This window comes from Pyxicephalus adspersus, chromosome 8 (assembly GCF_032062135.1).
Source record: "Pyxicephalus adspersus chromosome 8, UCB_Pads_2.0, whole genome shotgun sequence".
Classification (NCBI taxonomy): domain Eukaryota; kingdom Metazoa; phylum Chordata; class Amphibia; order Anura; family Pyxicephalidae; genus Pyxicephalus; species Pyxicephalus adspersus.
The window spans coordinates 8,517,525-8,540,428 of NC_092865.1; the positions used below are offsets into that span (position 1 = coordinate 8,517,525).

The 22,904-nt window shown below is 40.9% G+C and overlaps 1 protein-coding gene across 2 annotated transcripts in view; it reads right to left on the minus strand.

Annotated features, from left to right (window-relative positions):
• GNG12 (G protein subunit gamma 12) overlaps positions 1-21,384 on the minus strand; it is an 82,933-nt gene extending 61,549 nt beyond the window's left edge. The window contains exon 1 of one of the 2 annotated variants that reach the window (XM_072419449.1): positions 21,239-21,384. The gene's annotated coding sequence lies outside the window, so the exon portion shown is untranslated. The remainder of the gene's footprint in view (positions 1-21,238) is intronic. The other variant, XM_072419450.1, reaches the window with a different exon arrangement.
• Positions 21,385-22,904: the final 1,520 nt, after the last annotated feature.

Sequence of the window (22,904 nt, forward strand, 5' to 3'; positions counted from 1 at the left end):
AGGTTCCAATCCCAGCCAGGACATTATCTGCATGGAGTTTGCAGGTTCTCCCCGTGTCTGCGTGGGTTTCCTCCAGGTACTCCGGTTTCCTCCCACATCCCAAAACATGCAGTTTGGTTAATTGTCTTCCTCCTAAAATTGACCTTAGACTACATTAATGACATATGACTATAGTAGGGACATTAGATTGTGAGCTCCTTTGAGGGACAGTTAGTGACATGACTATAGGGTGCTGTATGTACAGCACCGTTCATGCATCTTGCAGCCCCTTGTCGTTGGAAAGGATTGTGAAAGATCCTTTCCAACGACAAAAATTGCAAGTGTGTACGCAGCTTTAGACCACCTAGAAACTTTATTGAAGCAAGGCAAATGATTTTGATGCCCCGGACAAAGTAATCAGTGTGCTGAGGGGGGTGCCTAAAACTATGAATAGAAATACAGTTTTTACACCCTGATCCATTGTCCTTCACCTGATTACAGCGAATGCTCCTACACCCAAAACAATCACTAGCTGTATCATTGTGAAGTCACAACTACTGAGCCTCTATACGCAGCTTCACCAACCTACACTATTCAAACTTAGGCTAGGTACACACGTGCAATAATTATCGTTTGAATACGAACGATCCACGATTATTTTGAACGATCGTATTCTGCACAATTCTGTACATGCTGTAACTATACGATCAAATATAATCCGACAATAATGTACACACTAGGAACGTTCGTTTGGACGATGCAGAAAGTGACATGTACAGGGAAAAGTGTATCACAGAACGACCGTACACAATATAGATTACAAACAATCGTTAGCCAATCATATCCGCCGGAACGGTCGTTCGTTTCCAGCGAGGTTCCTCGATCGTCGGCGTTGTTGATCAGTCATTGTGTACTTTTTTTGTTAACAATTATTGAACGATCTTTCTTTGGATCGTTCATTATTGTATGTGTGTACGCAGCCTTAGCACAAGGTAGTAAAATACTTAAGCATAGGTTACCTTCAGTCAGGTCACATGACAGCTTAAAAAGGGAGATCCGGAGATACAGGCAGCTAAAATTCAATAAAAATCCGGATTATTCCTATAAAAACTTTACATGGCCCTGCCCTCCCCCTGGTCTCTCTATTATTGTGGAGTTGTAATGTTGGTAAAACTTCCACTTTAAGGGCCCCTATAAATTCCTGGCATGTCACAATGTACAGCAGCAGTATGAACTGTTGCACCTTTTGCCCTTAAAAAAAGTCATCTAAGGATTCATTAGGTAAAGGAATGGAGGGGCTCAGCTCTGAGGAGAGATTACCTGAACTGAATCTATTCCCCCCTGAAAAGAGACGTATAAGGGGGGATATGATCACCCTGTATAAATATGTAAACGGTCCATAAAGAGAACTCTCTTCTCCATTATTCACTTTGAGATCATTACAAAGAACAAGCGGGGACTCAGAGTCTGGAGGAAACAAAGTTTAAGCTCCCGATAAGGAAGGGATTCTTCACTGTAAATGTGGAATCAGCTGCCTCAGGAAGTAGTTTCAGCAACTACTATAGATTGCTTTAAGAAAAAGCTGGATGTTTTTCTGGAAGCACAGAAAATACCCGGGGATTAAGGCTTTAAAATAAAAATACCAGTGAATGTTGATCCAGGGAACATCCGATTGCCCCATGGAATCTGGAAGGAATTTTTTTCCCCTGTTGAAGCAAATTGTACCAGGGTTTTTTGCCTTCCTCTGGACCAACTATGGTCATAGGGTTTTATATCTAGGATATGTTTATTTCTCTAGTGGTTACGTCCCCCGCGCCTCCTAGATTGTAAGCTCTTTGAGGCAGGGTCCTCTCCTCCTCCTGTGTCACTATCTGTCTTTTGCAACTCCTATTTAATGTACAGCGCTGTCTCATATGTTGGCGTTATATGAATACTGTTTCATAATAAATGCTGCAGCAGGGGCTAATTCGTATCAGATATCGGTAAATCCAACCAAGAACTGTGCAGGCACCAAGATTAACATAATTGTGTCAAATCCAAGCCAGCATCTTTCTGGGAAGGAAAGAAAATGAAAGCCGGTATTACTACTGCAGTATTACAATCCTACAAAACTTTAAAGGCATGCACTTAAAGTGAAGCTGGGCCAGGATGAAGAACATTATCCACCCTACCCTCCAAAATGCATGGTTCTATTGTGCATTTACATCCAACTCTGCAAAATATTCACTGTCCTGGACATGTATAGGCAAACAGACTTCAGTGTTCAACCCAGAATTTTTTTAAGCTGGGTAGATAGAAATTGTAGGTGGGTGGAAGCCCCTGAATTGTGACCTAACACTTCAGTAAGCACCTAAAAACAGCTGGGTGGTTATTGAAATAAGTTGGGTGGTGCGCCTGGCTAAAAAAGGGCTGGGGAGAACACTGATCATCTATGGGGCTGTGTAATCAATCTGTAATATGCATGACTATGATGTCACTTCCTGTCTCATCATCAGGACAGGAAGTGATGACTTTTCTCCCAAACAGAAACCTACATATAATTTAAAATCCTTTCTCCCATTTATTTTTGGCTTGACATACAGTTTAGTTATCGAAGATCACAACAGAGACTCAGAATTCAGGTTTCGATCTTACATTGCCTGCCATTAGTTTACATTAGGCAGTCCCTGATGCCAGAAAAAGAAGGGTAGAGGAGCTGTGATTTAACTGCCTCTGTAGTTAAATGTCATTTCTCTATGGTGGCAGCAACTACTACACAGTGTGGTGGTTAGGTACAGAGAACTAAGCAGTAACCTAATGATTGTAAAGTGGTTGCTCTATGATCACAGAGGGTCTCAGGAGCTCTCAAATGAAGAAACAGCAAGTAAATCTCTAATCACATCATTCTTGAGAAATATTACAGCCAATCAAATCATGTCCAATCTCAGATATGCCAGCACATAAAGTATACTAAAAGCTGATTAGTTGGTGATAAGAATTATTCCAATTCTTTGTAACAAACTAGGAGGACAGAGAAGTATTTTATAAACAATCCAACATTTCATTTAATTCTGCCAATGTCCTTGTGTGCATTTTACGTTAATGTTTCCTTAACAGTAAGGAGGAGAAGGATCTCTGTACACGACCACAAGTTCCACGACACGCCAGGGAAAACTAAAACCAAGAGCCCGCTTCCTGCTCCCTCCCCGCTCTGCCCAAACATTGTTCTTATTTATATAACTGCATCCGCCATGTCAGGGTTATGTTACAGCACATGAACATATGGGGGTCATCTGCAGACAATTAAAGCTCTTCTGGAGACGACAGTCCATGTGAGCTCAGGCCACCGCTCCTAAAGCTATGCTGAGAAAGTTTTATACTGCATCAGAATTTTCCCCAGAAATTTAGGCTCGGTGCAAGAAGTTGTAGGCAGTGGCGGCCCCAGTATTGTGACCCAACTTTTCAGTACCCACCCAAAAACTGGCAGGTAGTTACGGAAAAGTGCCGGGTGTTGCGAAAAGGGCCTGGCGGGAACACTGCTGCTCGAAGGTCACTACTTCCATGCAAATAAATCATGCTAATGTACCTAGCAAAACAATGGACATTGTGGATCCTTACCCCAACCTCCTAGATTGTAAGCTCTTCGGGGCAGGGTCCTCTCCTCCTCCGGTCTGTAATTTGCAACCCCTATTTAATGTACAGCGCTGCGTAATATGTTAGTATATAAATCCTGTCTATTATTATTATTATTAATAATAAAAATAATATTAATATTAATAATAATAGACAACCTAAAGCTATAAGTGTTTGAGTATCATGAACCTCTAAATATTTACATTAAAGAAGATTTTTTCAGCAATAAGGTTTTTATGTTATCATAGCAAAGGCCCCCTGGTAATAGCAAATGGTCTCTCTAGGCGCTGCTTCAGACCCTCCTTCTAGTTACACCGAAATGTTGTCAAGGTAAAACAAAAACAAAAAAAAAAAAAAGGACTGCGTATATTCTCACCTCAAGCTCTGGGCAGATATTATTATCCAGTATTTATATAGTGCCAACATATTACACAGCGCTGTACAAAGTCCATAGTAATGTCACTAGCTGTCTGTTTAAGGGGCTCACAATCTACTGTCCCTACTATAGTCATATGTCAATTTGGGGGGGAAGCCAAATAACCTAACTGCATGGTTTTGGAATATGGGAGGAAACTGGAGTACCCTGAGGAAACCCGCACAAATATGGGGAGAACCTGCAAACTCCAATAGTGTCCTGGCAGAGATTCAAACATGGGACCCAGAGTACTTTCCAGTAGTACAAAATCGACTTTACCAAATCTTGCGAGACTAGCAGTCAGCAGTAGTTGCGTCTTGTATGATTTCATGCTGCAGATATATAGCTTTGAGCCAGAAGATACAGAAATCCTTAGGTACACTTTAGCCAGGTTCTGTCCCATGCCACCATACTAACGATCTCTTACAGATTCTTGCTAAACACATCTGGCGCAATGCAACTGTGGTAACGCAGCAGTAGAGAGGCATTGCTGAAAATTGGGGTCTTTCATGACATTAAACATGGACATTTAGGCTATGGTACTGGTGGTATTATTATTATTGTTATTATCATTAGTTATTATTAATTAACAATATCAGTGTTCTCCCCAGCTCCTTTTAGCCGGGCGCAGCACCCAGCACTTTTCAATAGGCACCCAGCTGTTCTTGAGTGGTTACTGAAGAGTCGGGTCACAATACAGAGGCTGACATCCACCTACCCACCCGGCTTAAAAAAAACTGAACACCAAACCAATATGACTTCTTCAGAGTTTCTAAATCAGTGGTATCTGTACCCCTTGGGGAAATGTCAGCATCATGTTTATTGCAGAAAAAAAAAAAAAAAAAAACACCAACTTACAATTATAAAAGAAAAAATAATATCTGGTATGAAGTGTATTTGAGTATCAGTTATAGATCAATACACATCACCTAAAATAAAACATTCCAGGGGGTGCTTGGAAAATATCAGAAATGTGATGTCCACCCACATCCTCCTGCACGGCGCAGTGACGGCGCTCACAGAACACAATGGGTACAGGCACAGACTGGATCAGAGAGGTTAGATCAGCAGGACGAAACTGGCTTGAATGGGGATCTCTATCTGTACATGATAAAGGGAATTTATTATCCAAATTACTGGGAACCAGGGTTCCTCGAGCAGAATTTGTGTCTCGGAGGGTGACAATCTTCCCCACTGTATAGCAATGTAAGAGGCATCCTTCCTACTGACCATTGAGCTAATGTACTGTAAGCTGTGGATATAATAATAATAGCAGGGGTCCATATTAAAAAGGCAAAGAAATACTGACCTTGAGAGATCCCTCCTGTCCCTAACAAAACTAGGGTCTCACTTTAATGCAAGTTACATCGTAATGGCTCAGATTTCATATTTCAGCACTTTGATAGCTACATCAGCAAAAAAATGCATGCAATGACAATCCTACTACCAGCATCAAAATCTAATACGGGAGGAGTCATGGGACAGTATCATGCTCACCGACGTTAAATGGATTCCTGTATTCAATGGCTAGAGAATCACTATTGGGTGTAGAAATAATATGCAAACCACAGCAATAATATGATCAGGGGCTTTCATACGACACCTTTGGCAAAGTGCCGTTTGCCATGCTCAGACGCCTATCTATCCATCTGAATGAGCGCCAATAATGATCCCCAGTTTTGTCTTCTTTTATTCAAGGATCATGCGATTATTCTTTTATTGCTATACATCGGCTACCACTCGCAATTATCTCAGATTTGTTTTCTAATTCATATTTAAAAGTGATCATAAACTACAAAATTTTGAGTTGTCACCAGAACAGGAAGAGAAGGAAAATCTTTTTATGCTGACAACTATTTTGGTGAAACAATTTCCCTCAAATTGAAGAGATTTCCTCTGACTTGTGTCTATACATTTAAAAGGGATATCTCTTGAGATACAAATGATAACAAATAAACCAAAAAATATTAAATGTACACATGTCAGATAATCCTCGTCCGACAATCGCCTCAGGGCTGATATCAGACAGGAATCTGGCGTGTGTTCAACGCTCGTCGTTCATGGATCCCTCCCTCGCTGATCCACAAACGATAAACGATCAGAAAGAAGGTGAAGGAGAGACAGCACGACGACAGGGTGTCGTTCCATCATTCTCCCCCTTCATTCTCCATAGAGCAGAACGGCGCTAACGTACAGAGCTCGTTCATGCATTGCTCAACCTTGTCCTTGGAAAGGATCACAAAAGATCCTCTCCAACGACAATTATTGCGCGTATGTACGCAGCCTTTAACAGAGGTTTTAACCAATTTCCTACACAGAAAACCACATTAGGGTTTGTTTTCAGATATACTTTAAAACCCATTTCAGGGCAGATACAAACCCACTTTTTTACCCTACCATAACTCATTCTGGAATTGCTAGTCCAGAGATGCAGATGTGCCTATGCCAGCCGAAATCCAACAGTCTCCCTGTGCTGACATCATTGCTTTAGTCCTCTTATGCACCCTGAGAGGACCCCGTTACTAGAAAACCAATAGGAAGGGTTTACAGCACAATATGGACACCCATAGTTTCCTACTTTATTACATACAGTAGAACGAAGACTTGGTGCCACAAACTTAATGTCAGCCAGGACACTATCTGCATGGAGTTTGCAGGTTCTCCCCGTGTTTGCCTGGGTTTCCTCCGGGTACTCCAGTTTCCCCCCACATTCCAAAAACATGAAGTTAGGGCAACTGACTTCCTAAAATTGACCTTAGACTGTGTTAATGACATATGACTATGGTAGGGACATTAGATTGTGAGCCCCTTTGAAGGACAGCTAGTGATATGACTATGGATTTTGTACAGTGCTGTGTAATATGTCAGTGCTATATAAATACTGGATAATAATATTAATATTAAACTCTTGCAGAAAAAAATACAAACATGGGAATGTCTATCCTTTTGAAGTAACTGACGAACACCACAAGCACAGACATTTATTATAAACATTCTTAAAAGACTGCCAAAAGCCAAGTGCTGTAATGATCCCAGACCAAAGATGGCTATTAAATATGAGAGCTTTATTACCGCCCGTGTCATAAAGAGAAAAGTGAGCATTGTCTAGTCCCTATGTATGTAAACAGCTGGGTGTGTGGAGTCTTGGGAGAGAACTGTGCCGCCGATTGCTGAAAGGGGATGATGAGCCCTGCAAGTAATCCGATAATACCTGGATGAAGGCAAGCGCTACATGACAACCTGAAGGGCAAGATATAAATCTGTCAAACTACAAAGAGAGAGAGGAGAGACCTCACACAGATACTGAAGGCGACTGATGAACAAAAGACCCAACTCTGAAACAAGATAAGCAGAGTATGGGAAAACTACCAGGGAAATCGGAAAGCATCCTTAAAAAAGAACCTTGAGGATAGAAATATGGCACCTACTACTGCCAAAAAATTTTTTGGGTCTATCATTCTGATACTTGTTTAAAAGTAAAGCCATTTAGCATTTGAGTAGGAAATAAAAGAAAAAAACTTTTCCCTGATTTTTTTCCCTGTCCATGCCCAATTGCAGAAATTTTATTTCACTTCCTGTTCTGGAGAACCAACAGGAGGCGAGAGGAATTTCCTCCAAAGTAAGGGACAATATCTCCTCTTAAAAAGATGACAACAGAATAGTTATCATTGTTGGAAACATTTTCCTTCACCTCCTGTATTCTGCTGCCATCCTTTTAAGTGGTAAAGTTTGTTTTTTATTCGTTGCATAATCATCACACTCCTGATTAATCAAATAATTATTTGATATTGTTTATATAAAAAGAAAGGAAAAAAAAAAAAAAGAAAAATAAGAAAAAATTTTTTTTTCCAAAAAAACTATCACAGTAACAAATCACTTTATTTATTTGATAAGCACATAGTTTCACATTTATTTTTTATATATATAATCCTTTTTTTAAAAAAACATTGATTATTATTATTATTATTACAGACACAATAATTATATAACTAAAGAAGGGTAAAGATTTTCTTTGAAAAAAAATAAAACTATCACAGTAATAAATTACTTTATTTATTTACTTGATAAGCACTTAGTTTCACATTTATATTTGTTTCATATATATATTCTTTTTAAATTATTTAAACTAATATATACATTTATTAAATTTACTACATATCAATCGACCTATAATATGTTACTTATTCAATAATTCATTTATTTGATCACCTAAATTAATTATGTTTTAAAAATCACTTATAATCAAATAAATACAAATTATTATAATTCCAATTATGTTTTTAAAAAAGGTGTTCCCTCTCTGCTCTCTGTTCATCTAAATCAACCATGATTATATTTAAGAACTTCTTGGAGGGGCTTCTGTCTCTGGTGTCCATCAATTGCAATGTAAAGAGATACATGGACCATTATGAGCATCCCATAACTGAGAGTTTAAAATTAATATGTATTTACAAGAAAAACCGATATATTTGTAAATACTTATGATAGGATTTTGTGTTAACACCATAGATTATAAGCTCTTCGGGGCAGGGTCTTCTCCTCCTGTGTCACTGTCTGTATTTAAAGTACAGCACTGCGTAATATGTTGGTGCTACATAAATCCTGTTTATTAATAATAATAATAATAATAATAGATCTCCCTGCCTGTCCTGAAGAAGGGGACATAGTTTCCGCAAAACGCGTTGACAGTGGGAATATCATAGTGGGTGCCCATGCAGGAGATACTCAAAAGTATGATGTATGTTTTTATGCAATTTGTCATTTTGTATTTAAATACAAGTTTTTATATCAGTAGTTCCGGCCTTTAAAGCCCAAAATTGGATTTTTTGTCATTCTGCTGACATTCTGTAACATTCTGGATATCCCATCATTTTCTGTACTAGTGACAATGGCCAGGTCAGTGTGGCTGTCAGTAGGAAGAATGTCACCCTTACAGATATCCAAAAAGACAACTGCTGAGACCTGAGAGTCGCACATTTCTCATTGCTCAAGGAATACCCAGCAACCTCTGGAGGAACCCTGGTTCAAGGTATAAGCTACTATCAGCACACAGATCCATCCACTTCTGTTCCCTTTCATTTCATTAGATGGATAGGGGGTACCCTTTGCACAGAAATTGGCATTCCTAATGGGAAAGGATGACTGTATATCTTTCAAATAAATATTTGCAGACCAAAGTAGCCCGTACAGTTTACTGCCATTTCCCACATAATACTTCCCTTTGTTCCTTCACCATCAGGAGCAAAAGGAGAAGTGCCCATGTGTGTAACCTGCAATTCATGACCTTCAGAATACCAATTCTCCTTCTCCGCCTCCACGTAACAGAAATATGCCAGAGTGACCAATCAAGCAAGCTACAAGTAAGGAAATGCAGTTACATGCCCACAATAACTAGAAGTGCCAGGTATTTCATTTTGCTCCATGCAGCACAACATATCAATGGATGAGCAAAAGTTGGGTAGGGTGGTAGCCAAGTTAACATGTTGCTCTGTGTGGCAAAAGAACAAGTTCTCAGTAAGGACACAATTCTTGTCCCACTTACCTTTCTGCCCCGATAGCAAAATACTCCCCTAGCAGCTCCCTTTACTCCTTTAAAGACCTACTAATGAGTTCCTCACTCATAACCTCATCACACGAACTGCTCCAAGACTTTTCTAGAGCTGCCCCGACTCTCTGGAATGGTCTTGCTCAGCCTATTCGGCTTGCTCCTACTTTCTACCTATTTAAAAGAGCACTCAAACCCTATTTTTTCAAATCTGCATACCCCTCTTCTTCTGTCTCTTAAACCCTTACTACTTCCCACTATTCTATATCCGCCCTACTATTGTGCGAAACTTCCCCCACCTCCTAGATTGTAAGCTCTTTTGGGCAGGGTCCTCTCCTTCTCCTGTGTCACTGTCTGTATTAGTCTGTCATTTGCAACCCCTATTTAATATACAGTGCTGTGTAATATGTTGCTGCTATATAAATACTGTTTATTATTAATAATAAAGACAGCAAACAATGTAAAACTCCCATTTAAGATCTAATACAATATACAAGTATAATATATGATAGGCAGCACTGCTGACTCATTCACATTACCTCACTGTTTCGTCTGACGCTGCCATAAAAAAAGCCATAAACATACAGATGGGGTGTAGGAAGCGTTTGGTGAAGCAATCAAATGGAACTGAGCTGCCAAAACACACAAACTAAAACTTCCACGGTGTTATTCAAAGATCAAGGAAGTGACAGCAATATGAGACATCAAGCTGGAAAATGCCAGGAAACATTCCATATCTGCACCGCAGTACAGCAAAGGAAAGTTAATAATTGAATATTTACTGGCAGAGTAGATAATAATAGAAAGAACTGCACATCAAATCATATGAATACAGGAAATACATCAAGGTTAAAACAGACATTAGGCCTCATATAAAAACAAAGCCACTAGTAGGATGCCGGCTTTCATTTTCTAACTCACTCAGGAATCAATATTAGATGGTCAGTAAATCCAAAATGTTTTTTTTACTTCATTTAGCATTGGTGGATATCTACTGGGCCACCTAAGGCTAAGTTCACACCTTAGCAGTACTGCTGTGGATAACCAGAATAACTTTCCCTATTAAAAAAAAAGTTTTAACATTGGAATCAATTGATATGTTGATTTTTTTTTGTAGACATTTGCTTGTGGTAACCTTGCCACGTGGTTTTTCAGAAGCTTCATACAGCGTTCCATAAGCAGTTAGCTACTCCAACAGCTTGTAAAAATTGCATAATTCCACTTTTACAGACAGGGTATTATTGTAGAAAGGAACAGGCGACGTCCCCTCTGCAATAATCTCTCCTACCTGTCTTATCACTCTAAGTTTCTGGCAAAAAGCTGAGCTGCTTTGAATGGTGCTACCCAGCATTCTCAGCTTCCTGTGTGCATGCAGGGAATGAATGCCGGTTACATGATCCCAGCCAATCAAGATAGCCGAAGATTGCAAGGAGGAAGTGAAGAAAGAAGAAGATGGAAGTGCCCTGCGAAGGAGCGTAAGTTACACAATGTTTGCATACTCCTGTAAATGCCTAGCAGATGCTCCCAGGCATCTAGGGGTTGCCAGTAGGTGCCCAGAAGCGGAAAACGCAGTATGTTTAATATTTATTGCTAGTCTGAATCTAACCTAAAGATTTTTCTCCCTTTCAACAGCGAGAACTTTGCACTTGATTCACCTGGTCTGCACATTTATGGGGATTATTATTAATAAACAGGATTTATATAGCGCCAACATATTACGCAGCGATGTACATTAAATAAGGGTTGCAAATGACAGACAGATGCAGACAGTGACACAGGAGGAGAGGGGATCCAACTATCCCTGATGGTCTGTGCGTTGTATCAGTAAGGGTAGAACACACAAAGATGGAGGCGAGCACCCAAATCCTCAAGAAGGGTGGTAAGACTAAGCAGCTTCTTTTGGCATGAGAAACTCAATGCTTCATGGTCAAGTCAGGCAACTGGTACGCCATCAATGCAAAGGCTCTCAGATCATGGCAGGGTCAGTAATCAGCAGAATAAGGGTTAATTAGTGTATTACCCTTGGTTTGGGGTCAATATTAGGAATAGATGTTCAGTGTTTAGGGGTAAGCATTGGAGAAGGTTAAAGTTCAACTCTAGAGATGATTTCCATCACAGACCCAGCCATCAATATACACATATTCTGCCCCATATTCATTTAGGGAGATTTCCAACTTCCAATTCCAGTCCCACCAGAACAACCTCCCAATCTCCCCAACAAGATACCTTGGGCTGATCTGGCTTATGTCAGAAAAAAAGAAGCATATTGACTGGTAAGTGGATATTTCTCAGTTTAGACCTAAATCCTTCAGCAACATGGCCATTAATACGTTTTCACTTTTCATTTCCTTTCCTGACAGCCTGTGGCTAGCTTTTAACCTCCAACGGAAGAGCATTACTCCAACAAAAGGAATCCACAGCCAAGCTATTGAGGAGCGCTTTACATAGAAATAAAAGAGACAGGAACATGAATGTGTTTTAGGTCAGCACAGGCAATGAATCATACATCTTGTTAGTACATTTAAACTAAAATCAATCAAACATCTCATAGCTTATAACGGATCTAAAGTGACAAAGTGTGGAACCAAATTAGGCTTGGAATTGATCCCTGTGTCATCTTGTATTTCAACCCAGATCATAAAATGATAGGAATGAAAAGGGGCGTTATTTTTTTTGGGTGGGGGGGCGTCTTATTTTTAAACTTTAAAGAAGTCGAAGCCCTATATGCTGCCTGGGTCTACGGATAAAGGAGAAGTAGGATGATGCTCGCATGGCAAGTTCTTATTGTACCACTTGGAAATATTCAGCTGATACCTGGCAACATCCTGGCTCCAATCGAGCAGCAAGGGTCTCCGTTTTTCCAGAATTCCAGGATTAGTTCTGGACCCAGCACCACTTCTGGAAGGTTCTTTTGCCTGACTCCTAGAATTGCTCAGAATCCATATCTGCTACACATTACCAATCATCATGGCAAATCTTTTAATGCCACCATCATCTGGATCGTGTGGACAGTTTTAATTCTTTTTTTTTTTTGGCATTTACAAACATGCTTGGCAGGATGTGAAGATAAATAAATATGTTTTGACAGCTCAGCATTTGATTAAAGCTATCTGTAATTGGTTTAATATGTGCAGCATGGATTTAGAAGTCATGTTAACTGCATACTAATCCCCCTTTAAATCCTAGAGAATTCACATGAACGATTCAGAAAGTGGATTAATTATAAAAAGGCGGCAGATGTGCTGGTGTGCAGATGTTAATTAATCTTGCCTTGAAAGAGGGAGGAAAAAAAAAAGAAAAAACACACTCTACAAATGTATGCTGCATGACTTTAAAGAGACAAAATCTTAACTGTGCATACAAATACCCAAACGGCAAATTGTGAAACGCGTAGGGATCATTCAAATTAGCATTAGAAATATGTGCTGTGGAGAGGAATTTTCTAGCATTCAAAGGTCTGATAATACTAATCCCTACTGCACCATTATCATACATATTATGATGGAATTTGGGATCTCTGTGCTTGTTTGAAACTGCAGTCAATAGGTATCTAGAATTAACATGTGTAATACGGTAAAGTCTTTGTTCACATGAGATTCAGCTAGTGTAAGAGCAATGTGTACAGCAAGCAGAGGCATGGAACAGCCTTCAGCTCCAGGTTCGAGATGTTAAAAAAAAATACTTTAATAGTAATGAAGGAAGTCAACTAAAACAGGTTGATAGGGTGCTTCACCAATTTAACTTGTATGCAGCCTGCTAGTAATGTGTTTAAAGTGACAAACTGCATTCATTAAAACTAGAGCAAATTCGGGGCAGGGTCCTCTCCTCCTGTATCACTGTCTGTATATGTCTGTCATTTGCAACCCCGATTTAATGTACAGCGCTGCGTAATATGTTGTCGCTATATAAATCCTGTTTACTAATAATAATAATAATTACAAACTTCAGCAAAGATGCCATAAAGAGATTCTATCACGCTGTCCTTGCAGGGCAAATTGAAATGGTCTCTGGAAAAGTCATCCCCTGACCCTCATATACTGACTGTATCTGATCTCTCTTTCAGTTCCTTTCTTCTTCACAGCTCTCTCTTGGCAGCCATGGAAGTTCAAGAAGGTGCCAGAGAACATTGGTAAGTGGAAGTGAAAAAGTATATAGAGCCCATTATGCCCTATGCAAAGGGTTGTGTTTTTTTGTACAATGTATTATGTGCCTATTTAAAAAGAAAGGGTTGCCTTGACAAGCCTGAACCCATGAGAAGCACATGTTCTGTGTTTTGGCCAAGGCTGTAAACTGAAAAAATAATATTATATAATAAAAATAATACCGTACATGAAGGACAGGTGCTTGTTTCTCTTATCTCTATGATAAGACCTGTCTGATTAGAAACAATAGACTCTCACCAGTCTTTAATGATTTAAAAGACACACCATGCGCCTGACATATAGAGGTCATGATATATTTGCCATCACCTAAGTGATAACCGAGCAGTATTCTTATTTAGGACAAAACAAACTTTTTAAACTGAGAAATATAAAATTATTAATAATAATGACATTTACCCCATATCATTATGCAAAGTGTGGTCGGTCAATTTTAAAAGAATTTCATAGGATAAAATTGCACAATGACTAAAATATTAATGGCAGTTAGGAAAATACCAGTAATTTGTAAAATGCATTAAAATGGATTTCCATCCAACACTGAAAAGTCAGAGCAAAGCCAAGTACAGGAAATATTTTTGTGTGCACCCCGATACCTATACCTGGGGACTTTCAGTAGTAAGCTTAGACCTCACTGGTGCCTTAGAGGTCCACACCGGCCCTTTTCCCATCATTAGAAATGCATGATGGGATTCTAGCAGCTCAATAAATGCCAAATTCAAAGGGTAGCAAGTAAAAGAGGCCGTCATTCCCCAATACTTGTATCATATACAAGATCCAGATCCAGTGACTCAGAGAACAGCAAGAACTTCACCACCCTAGAAATAGTATGAGGCAATGAGTCAGGGTATAGTTGCTTCCTTAAAATAAACTAAAAAGATGAATCCACTGAGCAGCAAGAGCTCAGCATGAAAATAGCATGAATTGCGAATGGCTGAAAGTACAATTGTAAATGTGCTTTAGGTATACTAGACATTAAATATATGAACACATTTCTCATTATGCAACACACAGGGCATGCCAGCGTTCTCCCAGCCCCTTTCAGCCGAACTTTTTAGTAACCACCCAGCTGTTTTGGGGCGATTACTAAAAAGTTTGATCACAATACAGGGGCCACACCCTGCCTACAGCTTCTTCCAACCCAGCTAGGGAAAATACTGCATGCATTGGGGGGCTGGGTTCACAAGTGGACTTTCAAATTAAATAGCGTACAACTACTGCCAGCGGTAAACTGTGTAGCTAAACAGCGTACAACTACTTCAAACATTAATTAACCGTACAACATCTTGTTACCTGACACGTTTCGCCATATGGCTTCCTCAGGGGTATGTATAAGACGTACTGATTGTAAGGTTTGTAGTAAGTAGGTGTTTCCCTGCGTAGTAGTAGGATTGTATATTTGGGTAAGGTGGACCATAGGAAGATTTTGAGTGCTAAGAAAGATTATTCTTAGTAGTCTGGAACACAGAGACTGGGATTGTCACTCCCAAATGGCAGCTTGGATGTTAGCTGGTAGCAGGGATGATTGTAGCAGCCAACACTCAACATCTTCCTATGGTCCAGCTTACCCAAACATACAATCCTACTACATTGCTGGGGAACGCCTACATACTACAAACCCTAAAATCAGTATGTCTTATACATACCCCTACAACCCAGGAATTTTTTTGAGCCGGGTGGAAAGAAATTGTAGGCGGGTGGCAGCCCCTGTTTTGTGACCCAACTCTTCAGTAGCCACATAAATACAGCCGGGTGGTTACTGAAAAGTGCCAGGTGGTGCGCCCAGCTAAAAGGGGCTGGGGAGAACACTGCCCTAAGGAAGCCATAGGGTGATTTCCCATCACATTCTCTCGAGGTGACAAAGAGAAGAACACAGCAAAGAATATTAATACAAAGGTTTGGCTCTACATTTGGTATCCATTAGTAATAAACTGCTACTATGCAATACCATTGAAATTGATTATTTACCCAAAGTTTAGCAACCCACACCAACCAAACTTTAACATTCTAATGTCAGATTGTAAATGATTACCAGGATTGGTTGCTGTGGTTAACTTATGCTGCTATCTTCAGTGATTTATGGAGACAATAAATAATGATGTACGGCAGAAAACTAGCAATGCATAAAACTGGCAAATAACGACAAACTGTCCTACAGTAACTCTGCTGCAAGGACTTCTTAACAGCACTATGTCAAAAGTAAAAACCGTCTGTCTGCAAAGACAGGGACGAGCTGTGCCACAGTAATATTCAAGGTTAAAATCTCACTATGCAAGCAGCAACCTTCAATTCAAGACAGGACAAAGGAAGCAAATCTCAGCATAAACCACACAACAGACACAGCAGACACCTCCCATGCCAGAAGTTACTAAGCAAACACTATAAATCACCAGAAAAAAACTATAAAATCTCAGCGTGATCGATGGATTATTACCCTCACATATATCATTGTTGGCTCACTGCATAGGATTTAAAGTCAACCTGTGAGCTCAAAAATATTAATACTGCCATTGCTTACTTGGATTTAAAGGTGCAGACTTCAGTGCTTGCGTTGCAATCCTCGCCCGTCTACCCACTAAATCACTGACCTGGAAGAAGAATGCAGGATCAGCATCTGAGCTTGATGGATGCATGCTTGTATCAGGTCAGTGACTCGCTAAGGTATTAAAGGCTGGCCAGAATGCTGGCCCTGGAGCAAACACCTTTAAAAGGCATCAGCAATGGCAGATCCCACATTTCCAGCTCCTCTGGGTTCACTTTAAAGCTTGGAACAGATCTGCCAAGGTGACCAATCATGCATTAGAGTCTTGGCATGCTACGGGCTAATTCTTATTTGGCTGTTCCATAAACATGCAACATTCATATTTATCCCTATGGAGGTGAGAAGCAAGGCAACGTTATAGCATTGGTGTTGCAGAGGGAACAGTGAACGAGAATTACTATCCATGCCATCCCTGCTATTGTGTGATACTTCCCCCACCTCTTAGATTGTAAGCTCTTTGGGGTAGGGTCCTCTCCTCTTCCTGTGTCACGGTCTCTTATCTGTTGGTCATTTGCAACCCTTTTAATGTACAGTGCTGTGTAATATGTTGGCGCTATATAAATACTGTTTAATGATAATAATTCGGGTTGCAACCAGATCAGCCAATTATTAACTAAACTTTCAGTCATTTCATATCTAAGGCTGGGTACACACGTGCAATAATCGTCCTCTCCAACGACAAAAGACTGAACGATGCACGAAGGAGCGCTGTACATACAGCACCGTTCTGCTCTATTGGGGAGGGGGGAACGATGAAAGGGCAGCCCACTGCGCTCACTTCCATTACAGATCTGTCAGGGCACCTTATAGTGAACAGTTGTTTGGAAGTTACCTTTAACTTTTAGGTGTTTAAAGAGGAAGGCAGTGATGTTGCCATTGTGATCTTAGTTGTAACTACCCAACAAGTCTAACCTAGAATAAGCATGCTGGACTGAAGTACAAATGTTTTAGACTTCACTACTTGCATACTTGTTCCACAACAATGAGTCGGTTATCGAAAACAGTGATAGAAGTAAACCAAATACAGTGCTCAACCCAGAAATTTTTTTAAGCCAGGTGGGAATAAATTGTAGGTGGGTGGCAGCCCCTGTAATGTGACCAAACTCTTTAGAAACCACCCAAAAACAGCCGGGTGGGTGCTGAAAAGCGCCGGGTGGTGCGCCCAGCTAAAAGGGCCTGGGGAGAACCCTGCAAATAGCTATTAGGTTGCTGTGAAAAGATTTGTAACATTAATTGCAGCAATGCAATAAATCAGAGCAAACAACCAGTTTACTATATTTTCTCCAAACTAAATTTCACTTATGCTGAGTTCTCCCCAGACCCTTTTGGCTGAGCGCACCACTCGGCACTTTTTAGTAACCATCCGGCTGTTTTTTGGTGGTTACTGAAGACTTGGGTCACAATAAAGGGATCACTACCTGCCTACAGCTTCTTCCAACCCAGCCTAAAAAAAAATCCTGGGGAAAATACTGCTTATGGGTTGTGTTGATTGGTGAATCAGTTTTGGCTGTTTCTTGTGGGTTCTAAAAAAAACTACCAAGCATAGCTGGTGAGGACGACACGGAGTTTTACACTCGGTACAGCTTCCGTAGGGCTGCTTCACATGGCTGTTCTTTTCTTTGCCAGTGGTTAACAGGCGTTGGTTGACTACTTCCTCTTTACTCTACCATTGAAAGCAAACGTATTTATAGGAGCAATTCTAATAGGCATTCATCAAATTCTCAGGCGCTACTTGCGGTATCGGCTGCTGGTAAACGCCTATGAACCGCCATGGACAAACACAAACCCTCATCGCTTCTGTCCAGGTGCACCAATCCATAATGTAAAATAGTTAACAGAGAACAACACCTCACCACTGCGTATGGCACACAAGTTCAATGATCTTTTCCAATGACAAACGACTGAACGAGCGCCCTTCTGTTCTCTGGAGATAGGAGAACGATGGAATGGCACCCCACTGTGCTCTCTCCCCTTCACTTGTATTACGATTACAACACTCGTCCAAAGCCGTTCATGGATCCATCCTGGCAGATCCACGAACGGCTTTGGACGAGCGTTGTACACACGCCAGATAATCGCTGATATCGGAGCGGAATCATCTGACCTGTGTACATAGCCTAACAGTTTGCAATATGAGCGCATTGTTTTTAGAACATTTATTATATTCTGAAGCTTTTATATACACACAAAATGTAAAGTTTGCAAATGTCTAATAGAAAATAAAAGGGCTGGGTGACAGACTAAGGATTGTACTAATTAATAAAATATAACTACACATAATATGCTTCAAGGAACAAGTATCTGCTTGTGTTCAGTATCACAAAGAAGGCGTTCACCCATTCAGTGCCAACGAAGCACAGCTGACAATCACGCCACTGAAACTTTCAGGTACAATGGGAATTGGATCCAGACATCCCGAGCAAATACAGCGATCTGTCCATTATAATATACAAATATTGTTTGCAGTCACAACAGACAATATAACAATTGGCAATGGTGACAACACAGGTGGCAGTACCCCGGATCTGTTGCCAGGACAGCTGCCAGGTCACTAAATCCTGAACTAGATGCAGGGATCTATAGTGGATCACTATAATTAACAACAAAGAAAGGGGATCTATTATTGGAACCCTATAGTGACAGCTGCCAGGAAACTAAATCCTGAACTAGGTGCAGGGGGTAGATCTTAACACGGGGAATGAGTCAGGGCTGGCTTGAACCTGGCGACACAGAGATCCCATCAACACAAAAGCTGATCACTGACAAATTTACAGACTGACATTTGTAAAAACTGAATAATACCGTTCAGGTGATCCAGGATTTACAGGCCTAGTAATATCAGAGGGATTTAATAACAGAACACAGAGAAGTAGAATCATAAAAGTAATCCAATACCCTAAGTCAAATATTTATGGATCTCTAAATGGAATACTTATGGATGTCTAAATCACTGGGAATCCTGTTAGTAATAGGGAGGATCTGATCATGCACTTGTAGTTCTGCATGTGATAGATATAAGGGTTGCAGGAGAGACACAAGCTGGTAATCATGGGATTATTTGTGACAGATATAGGAGGAGATCTATAGCCGAGATACATCCGCCAGTGTTGAACATTCTTATTTCAAAATATAAGTGAAAGTTTTGGAGATATCAGCCCAGATGACCGAGTGACTGATATACACATATTGGTGATCCAGTGACATACAAAACAGGACTTGTATGATTCTAAAGAGATCCAATAAACTCGTATGGAAAGATCCTCTCTGTAACTATACATGGGAGATACTGATATAAATGTGGCACTTGGGATAGGAACAAAGTGGATCCACAAGTTGATCCTGCTAGTTAAAGTTTCACAGGGTCATATCTAAACTACTAGATCCCTTCTGTGATAGATGCATTAGGATAAAGATGGTGACCCAAAGGAGGTGAATATGGCTGTGACACAGTGACAAAGTAGATCAATTACTTATAAAGGTGATCCTTTCAGTAACCAATACACAGGGTGAGATCTACAAGTGATCCTGTCAACAGCAGTTACTTTGAAGATCAGTGGCCGAAGGAACAAGGATCTACAAGGTAGCATGTAAGAGTCAGAAAAGATCTCTAGAGGATCATGTCTGCTACAGATGTAAAGAAAACATCCAATTTAACAGGCACACAGACATGATCTATTGGGGGATCTAACACGGCCAGGCACACAGAGGGGATCTAGCAGGCAATCTCTATAGTGACAGACACACAAAAGGGATCAATCAGTAGATCACTATAATGACAGACACCGAGTGGGGATCTATTATTGTAACCCTTTAGTGACAGTGCATAAGGGGGAATTTATTTAATTATTTACTTAGTGACAAGCACACAGAGCAGATCTATCATGGGATCTTTAGAGTGACAGAAAAAAAACAGGACATCTAACAGAGAATCTCTAGAGTGATAGGACACAGAGATCTATAAGGGGATCCATATAGTGACAGTACACAAATACAGTAAATAGAGCATGTGATCCCTAAACCTACAACACATAGGAGATCTAATGTGCAATCCCCATACTGACAGCATAAAGTAGATCTAGCATGTGTTCCCTATAGTGATGGAACACAAGAGACCTAGCAGGTGATCCCTATAGTGATAATCTAGCACTTAATCCTTACAGTGATTAAAAAAACATTAGATCTAGCAGGGGATCCCTTTAGTGACAGCATTCGGTAGATCTAGCAAGAAATCTCTAAAGTTATAGCTGACTGGGGATCTCCCAGGTGATCCCTACAGGGACAGCACACAGGAGATCTAGCGTGTGATCCCTATAGGGACAGCACACAGGTGATCTAGCGTGTGATCCCTATAGGGACAGCACACAGGGATCTAGCGTGTGATCCCTATAGGGACAGCACACAGGTGATCTAGCGTGTGATCCCTATAGGGACAGCACACAGGAGATCTAGCATGGTGCTCCCTTTAGTGACAGCACACAGTAGATCTCGCAGCAGATCCCTATAGCGTCAGCACACAGTAGATCTCGCAGCCGATCCCTATTGTGACTGCACACAGGAGATCTAGCAGCCGATCCCTATAGTGACAGTAGACAGGAGATCTCGCAGCCGATATTTTATGATGACGGCACACAGGAGATCTGGTAGGTGATCCCTATCGTGACAGCTTACAGGAGATCTCGTATGCGATTTCTATCATGACAGCACACAGGAGACTGGCAGCCGATCCCGATCGTGACAGCTCACACAGGAGATCTACAGGTGCTCCTACAAGTGACAGCCAACAAGCAAAAGCTCCAGGGGCTCAGCCAGGTGATCCTCTCAATGACAGACGCGCGGGGGGGGGGGAGATCCACTGACACACACAGGTGAAATAAAGCACAAAGTCACTCACACCATCAGGGACCCAGCGACCCACAATACAGATCCGAGCCCCTAAAACACACCGGTAACAACAACTTCCCCTTCTCCTGGGACTTCCTCCTCACCTTAGTTCCTCCCGGTGACTCCGAGCCGCCGCCTGCTGCCTGGCTCGGTGTCTCTCCGCTGACCTCTCACCCGGCCGCGCCTCGCTCTCACTCCGCGGTTGCTAAGGCAGTGAATGCTCGGGAATGCTGGGAAGAATCGTGACGTCAGACGGAACCTCCCGGGCCACGCCTACTACCGTCTTAAGCTTCGGTGGGCGCGTCTGAGGAGGTGGGCGGGGCAAGTCTAAGTGGGCGGATGAGAAAAAATAACATTTGCTGGAGGAGGAAGGGGGTGGAGTCTTCAAGGGGAGGAGCTAAGACTGGTGGGGATGTAAAGCAGAAGAGCTGAGGAGAAAAGGGGGGGGGGAGGAGGAGCTGTGGAAAAAGGGCGGGAACAAGGAGGACTGACAGGAAAATAAATAAAAACAGACTGAAGTAAATCAGTAAAACATTAATACGATGGAGAGAGTACAGCAAGGAAATACAGACTTACTTGCATGCAATCATTGTAATAACATCCTCATCCTAATTGTATTATTAAGATTAAGATATTATTAACTTAAAAATCTGATTTTTAATCTTTGTTGCAGGAAATAGGACTTTCAGTTAATAGAAAAACATTACTCATATAATTGTTCAATCCCAATGGCCTGCATAAAATCCAATAAACTGCTTTGTATGTAAAGAAAACCTGTCAATGGACCATTTACTTTAAAAAATCTTCTCATTAGATTGCACATACATTTAACATATTTTATTTTATGTATGTTATTTTCCCTGTAAATAGCTCCTTTAGGCAGACATACAAAAGTCCCAAGACTGCAACTGGGAGCTGCCATCTTGGTTGTGATGTCAGCAGACTCAGAGTTTTCAACCTGTTGCCGGGGCTTCTAAACCTTTGTAGGCCAAAGCCACAAAAAACAAATTACTACTGTACTGGAACCCAACCATGACTGCCATTAACCCCCCTCCATCACTAGGCGGTCATACTTTATACCCTGGGCCAGTGGTTTCATTTGTCACTGAATAATCCCTTACATTGGCAAAATTAGGAGAAAGCCCCCTGAATTGTTATCACTGGAGATGTGGAGGTTGGCATAGAAGTGCCCCGTTACATTGGTTTCAGTGGAGAAAAGCGCCCTTATATTGGTGTCATTGTAGAAAGGCCTCATTACATAGGTGTCAATAAAGCGCCTTCTTACTTTGTTATTGCGGGGAAAAGTGCCCCTTACATTGGTATCAGTGGATAAATGTCCCCTACATTGGTATCAGTAGATAAATGTCCCCTTACATTGATATCAGCGAAGAAATGTTCTCTTACATAGGTATTGGTGTAAAAATGCCCCCTTACATTAGTATCAGTGGAGAAATGCCCCCTTACATTAGTATCAGTGGAGAAATGCCTCCTTACATTAGTATCAGTGGAGAAATGCCCCCTTACATAGGTATTGGGGTAGAAATGCCCCCTTACATTAGTATCAGTGGAGAAATGCCTCCTTACACTAGTATCAGTCCAGAAATGCCCCCTTACATTGGTATTGGTGTAAAAGTGCCTCCTTACTTTGGTATCAGTGGATAAATGCCCCCTTACATTGGTATTGGTGTAGAAATGCCCCTTACATTAATATCAGTGGATAAATGCTCCCTTACATAGGTATTGGTGTAGACATGCCCCCTTAAATTGGTA